General features: G+C 36.5%; 1 pseudogene; it reads left to right on the forward strand.

The window, feature by feature from the left end:
* The first annotated feature begins 7,124 nt into the window (after positions 1-7,124).
* On the forward strand, positions 7,125-7,833 carry LOC101592864 (annotated as a pseudogene).
* Positions 7,834-7,953: the final 120 nt, after the last annotated feature.

Consider the following 7,953-nt stretch of genomic DNA (forward strand, 5'->3'; position numbering starts at 1 on the left):
GGGATTGAACTCAGGGTCTTGCGCTTGCCAGGGAAGTGCTTATTCCACTGAGCCATCTCCCTGGCCCCTTTTAAAATATTTTAAAGGTTGCTACATTGGAGTTTATCATGGATGATAAGAAAAACAATATTAAAACATTAAATATATAGACAATTATAAAGATAATTTGTTTAAAACTTTATATATGTCTTATGGTATATTAAAATACCAGGAGATCGAACTCAGGACTCTGTGCTTGGCAGGCAAGCGCTTATTCTACTGAGCTATCTCCCCAGCTCTTGTGTTTTTGTTTTGTATTTTAGGGAAGGGTCTACAGGTGTTCAGGGTCTCACAACTAGATCAGACTTGTAGTGATTGGCCTGTTTACAGCCTTCCGTGAGCTGGGATTACAGGCTCCCAACACCCTGCCCCCCCACCCCCTTCTCAATTGCAGTCTCAGCGCGCCCCAAGGGCAAGGCCGGCATGACACCCCAGGCCCTGGGATTGAACCCCCTGCCCCTGAGCCTGCTTGCAGGTGCTTTAATCAGCTGAGCTATTTGTCAGGCCCCTCAAGACACATTTCTGATTTCAAAAAGTACTTCTTTAAGATTAAGTTGTTTTCCTCACATTTACTAAATTTTCATAGAAGGAAGCCAATTAAGTAATTAAATATTAATTTTGGAAATTAAATAATTTTGAATTATTTAAAACAATTTTGATTCTTTTTTTTTTTTTTTTTGAGGGAGGGGAACCAGGGATTGAACACAGGCCCTTGCATTTGCCAGGGAAGTGCTTATTCCACTGAGCCACCACCCCAGTCCCTTCATTTTTAGTAATAGCCACCAATAATAATGAAATTAAAACATGGACATAAAATTCAAGCTAATGACAAATTCGGTAAATGACAAACAGAACAAACAGCAAATACACAAAATTAATAGAAAACAATAAAATATTATATAAGAAAATAAATGAACAGCAAGATAAGGATATATCAAGTATAAATTTAAAAATAAATTTAAATCACTGAAATTTCAATATTCTTACATATTAACATTTTTACTTAAGGTTACTTGCCATAGACCCAAAAAAATTATCAGAGATCTTAACATATGGAAACTACTTCAGGCAACTAAAATAAGAGAAAAATGCTACAGAATGTTTTTTATAGAATTTCACCAAACAGAATTAAATAACAATAGAGGTCAGGGAGATAGCTCCATAGGATAAACTCTTCTCTGTCAAGCACAGGGTCCTGAGTTCAATCCCCGCTACTGAAATAAATAAATAAATAAATAAATAAATAAATAACAATAAGTAACATTATTTTGTAAAATAGTACAAAAAATGCAGAAATCTAATAAAAATATAATTGATATAAAAAGTTGTATGCTTAATAATAGCACCCCAGCTTTTAAACCTGAATTATTTAAAATAATGTGGTAAGATAATCACTATACATTTTAATATCTCTATGTAATATAACATATATACATGTAGAATATAATACACATAACATACAATTAATATAATAATATAAAATGTATAATACATATAATTATTTTCCACTTCATGTATAAAACCCAATCCTACTACAAATTAAATGCATATTTATTAGACTGGTTAGGAACCTGAGTGACATAATTTTAAAAATTAAAATAATAATAAAGTGAATTTTTATAAATTGGTCATACTATTTTGGATACTGCTTTTTCTTTGAAATACAGTGCTATACCTGTATAATAGTGAAAGTTTAGTCTTCTCAGAGGTTTTATGTTAAACTGAAAATTTAAAGAACTTCCACAACAAGAAAAAGATCAGAAAGCCAAGGGTGGTGTGGCACAGGGTTATAAACACAGCATTCTAGCAAATAGATTATAGATGTCATATGATCTTGGGTAATTTAGCAACTTAGCTGTCTCAGAAAAATACATAAATAAGAATTGAGTTTGTAGCTAGTACAAAGGTCCTGAATTCAATCCCTAGTACTTCAAAACATAAACACAAATCCAATATTGTTGATTGTTAGGAAATAGGTATTTTCAACCTAAATGACCATTAGTGAAAATGTGTCTTGCTTTTATTTATGGTAGAAAAAATAATGTTATGCATTCTAAATGTCATCATATTCTTTATTATTAATACAGGATCTTTTTCCCAAATGTCTCTAGAATAATGAGATTTAACTTAAATTTTTGAACATAGTTTCATATAGGATAACAGGATAAAATTATAGTAAACAGTATCCCAACATAGCCGGGGCTATAAATATCATAAATTCCTCAACATAAATGTCCATTCATGTTTTGTCCTTGACAAAAAGAAAAGTAAACTTTATTGCTTTCATTGCTGGTCTAAGAAAAATGGTAGAATATAGTTGTTCTGCTTGCTTTACATGTTAATAGAATATAATATCTTTTATGTGTTCTGAAAGTAATGTAAGAGGTTTAGGCTGGTTGGGCAGTGAAGTTTTTGTTTTTAAATTTAATTTAGAATTATTCATGAACTTTCAGAATTATAATTTTAGGGAAATCAAAAATTAAAATGTTGGGGCCAGGGAGATGGCTCAATAGAATAAGCGCTTCCCCAGCAAGCACAAGGGCCTGAGTTCAATTCCTGGTTCAAAAAAAAATATCAAAAGCTTAAAGTGTATGCCATTTTTATTCAAATTCAATCTTCAATCTTCAATCTTACTTGTTAAAAAGGATAGATATATAATTACATTCTCTTAATGAATAGAGTGATTTGTTCTAATGGTGTTTGTAAATAAGACATCAAGTCCGCATCTTGTACAGCAATTAACCACTAAGAAGAAGGTATGCAGTGTGTTAATTATTGAAACTGTCCTAGCGATTTGATTTGAAACTATCTCATTGCTATTTGTTTATCAATAAAATTATGAAAAAACATTTTTACCAAAAAATAAATTAAAAACATAAAAGAAATGATCAGTACAATAGATTTTTATGTCTTTGCATCATGTGATCGTTGTAATTCAAAGTGTTGAATGCACCTTTATTGCATAGATATGCTTCCAGGCTTCATCAGATATTATAAGCAACATGTTATATATTTCATTCCACCTTTGGGAGCTTAGAGTATGAGGGAGATTTTTAATATTTTTTAATTTTTTAAAGAGAATTAAAAATAATATAAAAAGCACATTAGAGACAGTATGGTATTTCACTAAACAAAATAATAGGAACAAAAGAAACAACTAATTTGAAGACATTATGCAATGTAACAGCCATTGTTGGGGAAGAATTTTTTACATAGCTAGTGTTAAAAGAAAAACCCTAGACAAATTAAATTTAGAAGATTAGTTGAGCAAAGAAGGATGCTTTTATCAGGCAGGACCTAAATCAGCACTTCAAAGAATACAATAGGGCAAGGTAAATAGGCATTTTTTTTTTGTTTTTCCAGAACTGGGGATTGAACTCAGGCCCTTGCGCTTGCCAGGCAAGTGCTTGTTCCACTGAGCCATCTCCCCAGCCCTGAAGCATTATTTAGAGACATGAAAGGAAGGGAATTTCAGAAATAGGTGCATGTCTCACAGGTTATAGATGGCATCTGCCTTATACAGACATGACTGACGGGCTGACAGCATGACATGGACTGTGCATCAGCTATTCGTTACAAGGATGTGCTCTTTGATTGCATGTTGTTTGTCTCCCTGACCGCAGTTCGTTGTGTTCAGAGACAGCTGGAGGACGAACTTAACACCAGCCTACTATAAAGACAGGAGCCTCACAACTTGATGGTCATGTGTTGCGTAGTATGAAAATATCAGAAGAATCCAACAAAGACACTATAATTATAGAGGTGACAGTGAGAGAGATGAAAGGCCAGAGTTTGCCATGTCATGGTGAGATAAAATTGGTTTGTGACAGCTTAACCTCAAGATATACTTTTTTAAAATTTCCAGTCTTAGACACTCCTGTCCTTTGTCAGTTGCATTTTCACAGACTACTTTTTTTTAACATAAACATCTAACTTACAAAATAGGTATTATTGGACTGCAGAAGCTAGAGGATGATAAAACCATATGAAAACTGAAAAACAGATTTCTGCATAATGTACATTAAAATAATCATTCTCATTGAAAAATATCTTTAGCTATTTAAACCTAGTATGTTGCATATCTGGTCTTATAATTCTCTTCTCAGTAAATGTTTACTTAACTTTACATTCATATTATAATTTTGAATTCTAAGGAGTGAGGCAAAGAAAAATCTAGTAATGTATACTGCATGTTCTGATAGATGTTCTGCAATATGGAGGCATTGTAAGTTCTTGGATGTGGAAATACTGAGCTATCACAGAAAGGTATATACACACATTTTTATGTGTGTATGTATACTTATATATTCATAAATATTGATATATAAATATCTATGTACCTATAAATGTATTATAGGCAGATAGATACATATACAGTTCTCTCTCTCTCTCTGTCTCTCTCTGTCTCTGTCTCTCTCTCTGTCTCTCTGTCTCTCTGTCTCTCTGTCTCTCTGTCTCTCTCTCTCTCTCTCTCTCTCTCTTCCAATTTCTTCTATGTTCGCTTCTTCTGCATTTTGTCCGGGTGTGCTGGGGGCCTGAGATTACATTTTTCTCCTCATCATTTTCTACTTCAGAGAGAACTTTTTATTTATATATCTGTGATATTCTCCTGAGATTTTGATAGTATATAACCATGTTACTATTATCAGAGCCACTCTAGGAAGAGTCTGTTCATCAGGGATATCTTCTGTGTGTCAGAGATTCTTGGTTTGTGTCTGTCCTGAGATCTTGTTTTCTCACTGTACAGAGAGTGAGATGTTGGTTCTCAATTGACACTGCCCTCAGTCTTCTGGTGCAGGGCTTTGTGAGGTTATTAATGTAGCACTTCCCAATATTATTACCCGAGGGAGAACATGTGATTAAGACAGATATGATATCCTAGTTGCAGTAGTATAATTAGGAATAATAATAACGTTAAGTGAAATTTAGAAATTGACAAGCTTTGTTAACTAAAGATTTTGTACTTTAGCACATAGGAGCAAATACTATCGTTATATGACAAAATTGATGATAAATTGGGAGTTTGTACACAAACTAATTCACCTGAGTTTTGTCCAGGCACATCTGCACTGCCTAATTGGACTTCTCCTGGCAGACTAGTTCCCCTGGATTCTGCCAGACACCACCACACTGCACCTGGGCATCTCAGCGCAGACTCGTTCACCTGTGTTCTGTCTGGGCACCTCCATGGTGCCTACCTGGACTCCTCCTGGAAGACCGTTTTCCCCGAGTTCAGTCAGACACCTCTCACTGTGTATCTGGAGTCCTCCAGGCCCTGCCGGTCCTGGAAACTGGGGCATGCCGTGGTGCACACCTGTAATCCCAGCACTGGGGAAGCTGAGACAGGAGGATCACTATGAGCTTGAACTGGGCAGCGAGACACTGTACGAAGTGAATAAAAATTGAAAAGAAGAAAAAAAGATAACCTTGCTGTGCACTTCCCATACTGCTGTGACTGACCACGTAGATTCCTCCTATTTTCCTTTGCATGAAGATAATAATACATGTGACTGATGGGTGGATTCTGCAAACATAAAAACAGCTCTGCTTTATATCTTATTATTTTATTTTCAAATCCTATAAAGTACTTATTCTGGAATATTTACTCTAGAACTGAATTCATTGAGCAAATCCAACTGGGCTTGCTATGAGCGTAAATGAAAAGTGTGCCACCCACTTTACAGCAGCAAAAACGCCTGCCACTGGTGTAATGGTGCTTAGACTCCATGGATCAAATGACCTCTCCAAGCACAGCTTCAGATTTCCCAAAGCGACGGGCTCCCCTGGATCGGCAGCCACCAAATCCCCCTGAAGTGACATCTCCATGGATCCGCCAATGTGTGAGGGTGACAAGAGACTTAATTACTGAATAGACAGAACATCCTTCCCTGAGGTCCCTTTGTAAAACTCTGAGAAGCAACTCTCTTCAAATTTATTCCTGAAATGTGTCATCAGCGCACATCTTTTCATTATTTTCAAAAAGGCAGAGCGATGGATTCGTTTCTAAATGTATTTATTTGAATAAAATCTTGGCAGCTTTAAAAAAATTAGTAATTTTGGTGCTAGTTTCACTTTAGTGGAAAAGAAAACGCTTGACAATCATCTCCAAAACTGCACTTAGCTACTTGTGAAAAACGGCAGTTTTTCTTCCTACATGAGCGTGAATCTGTTTTCTAGTACTTGTTAATAGTCTAGATTTATCTTTGCTCTTTCTTTCCCTTTCTCTATCACCCTGAACTTGTTTATAATATATGAATGTAATATATTACATATACTCTGTCTCAACACTGAAGCGGATGCTTGATAGACCAAAAAAGCTCTAAGCATTCCATCCATGCTAACAAATTTAATTCACACAACCACCACATGAGATCAAAATGATACTCATTTTAAATATAAAACAGCGGCTGGGGGGCCGGGGAGATGGCTCAGTGGAATAAGTGCTTCCCTGGCAAGTACAAAGGCCTGAGTTCAATCCCCAGTTCTGCCAAAAAAAAAAAAAAAAAAAAAAAAAGGAGAAAACAGGGGCTGGGAGATAGCTCAGTAGAATAAGTGTTTGCCTGGCAAGCACAAGGTCCTGAATTCAATCCACAGTACCACCAAAAAATTAATAAATAAATATAAGACATTGGGAACAATCAGTGGTAAACAAGTTTTCTAATTTCTTTCAGCTTCTAATTGACAGAGTAAGGTTAGTACTGAGGATATTCCGTGACAGAGAATCTACTTTTAAACACTACATTCTGGTATATATTAATATCCAAGGAGTAAACCCAATCTCCAGAATTTGGTTATTTCTTCGTATAAGCAAATGACAGAGAATTATTTATAGGTATGAACATTTATTCTTTAACATGCTTAAAAGGCAACATTTTGAAAATGTTGACATGATTGGGGGCAGGAATAAGTGGTGGCACTTAGAGCTGTCTTTTTCCCAGCTGCTGAAAACTGAACACTATGTCATTGGGTAGGGTCTGTGCCACTATGCCTATGTGGGCTCATTAATGACAATCTCCTAAATCATTTAAGCTTCCACGTTTTTCAAGAAAAACTGAGTAGCCTCCTTCTTTCAAGTCTTTTAAGAAATGTGTGGCAGTGGCGTGTTCCAGAGGACTTCGTACAAGTATGAGATGATCAACAAGCAGAAGGAGTAGATGCACACGGTGCTGGCCATTGCCCTCACTATGTACCCTATGCACATCAATGAGAGCATCCACCTCCAGCTGCGGGAGAAGTACAGTGACAAGATTCTGCGCCTGCAGAAGGGTGACTTGCAGGTCTATGAGGAGCTCTTCAGCTACTCCTGCCCTAAATTTCCGTCGCCCATGGTGCCCAAATATGACAACATGCACCCCAACTACCACAAGGAGCCCTTCCTGCAGCAGCTCAAGGTGTTCTCGACGAGGTGCAGCAGCAAGCCATGTTCTCCACCATCCACAGCTTTCCCAATCTCTACACCACCATGCCTGTGGCCAAGCTAGCTGGCTTCCTGGACCTCATCAAGCAGAGGTTCTGCATTCACCTCCTTGTCTTCAAGTACAAGATTAAGAATCTGCTGTGGACCAGCAACATCTCTGCCATAGACGGCGAGTTCCAGTCTGCCTCTGAGGTCTACTACTACACTGATAATGAGATAACCCACATTGCAGACAACAAGGCCGCCAGGTTTATGGGGATTTCATCATCCATCAGATCCACAAGTTTGAAGAGCTTAATCAAACCTTGAAGAAGATGGGACAGAGATCCTGAGGAAATTTGCATGGATTAGTCTGGAAGCTCTTTTGACCTTGTAGCTGGGATTAGTTCAGATCACCATGAAGCCTTTACCACCTCAGCCATCAGCTGAATTGAAATTGATTCCAATTAAGGACTAAAATATTAAAGCTGATTTCAGTAAAAAAAAAAAAAAAATAT

This window comes from Octodon degus, unplaced genomic scaffold (genome assembly GCF_000260255.1).
Source record: "Octodon degus isolate 3935 unplaced genomic scaffold, OctDeg1.0 scaffold00011, whole genome shotgun sequence".
Taxonomy (NCBI): Eukaryota; Metazoa; Chordata; class Mammalia; order Rodentia; family Octodontidae; genus Octodon; species Octodon degus.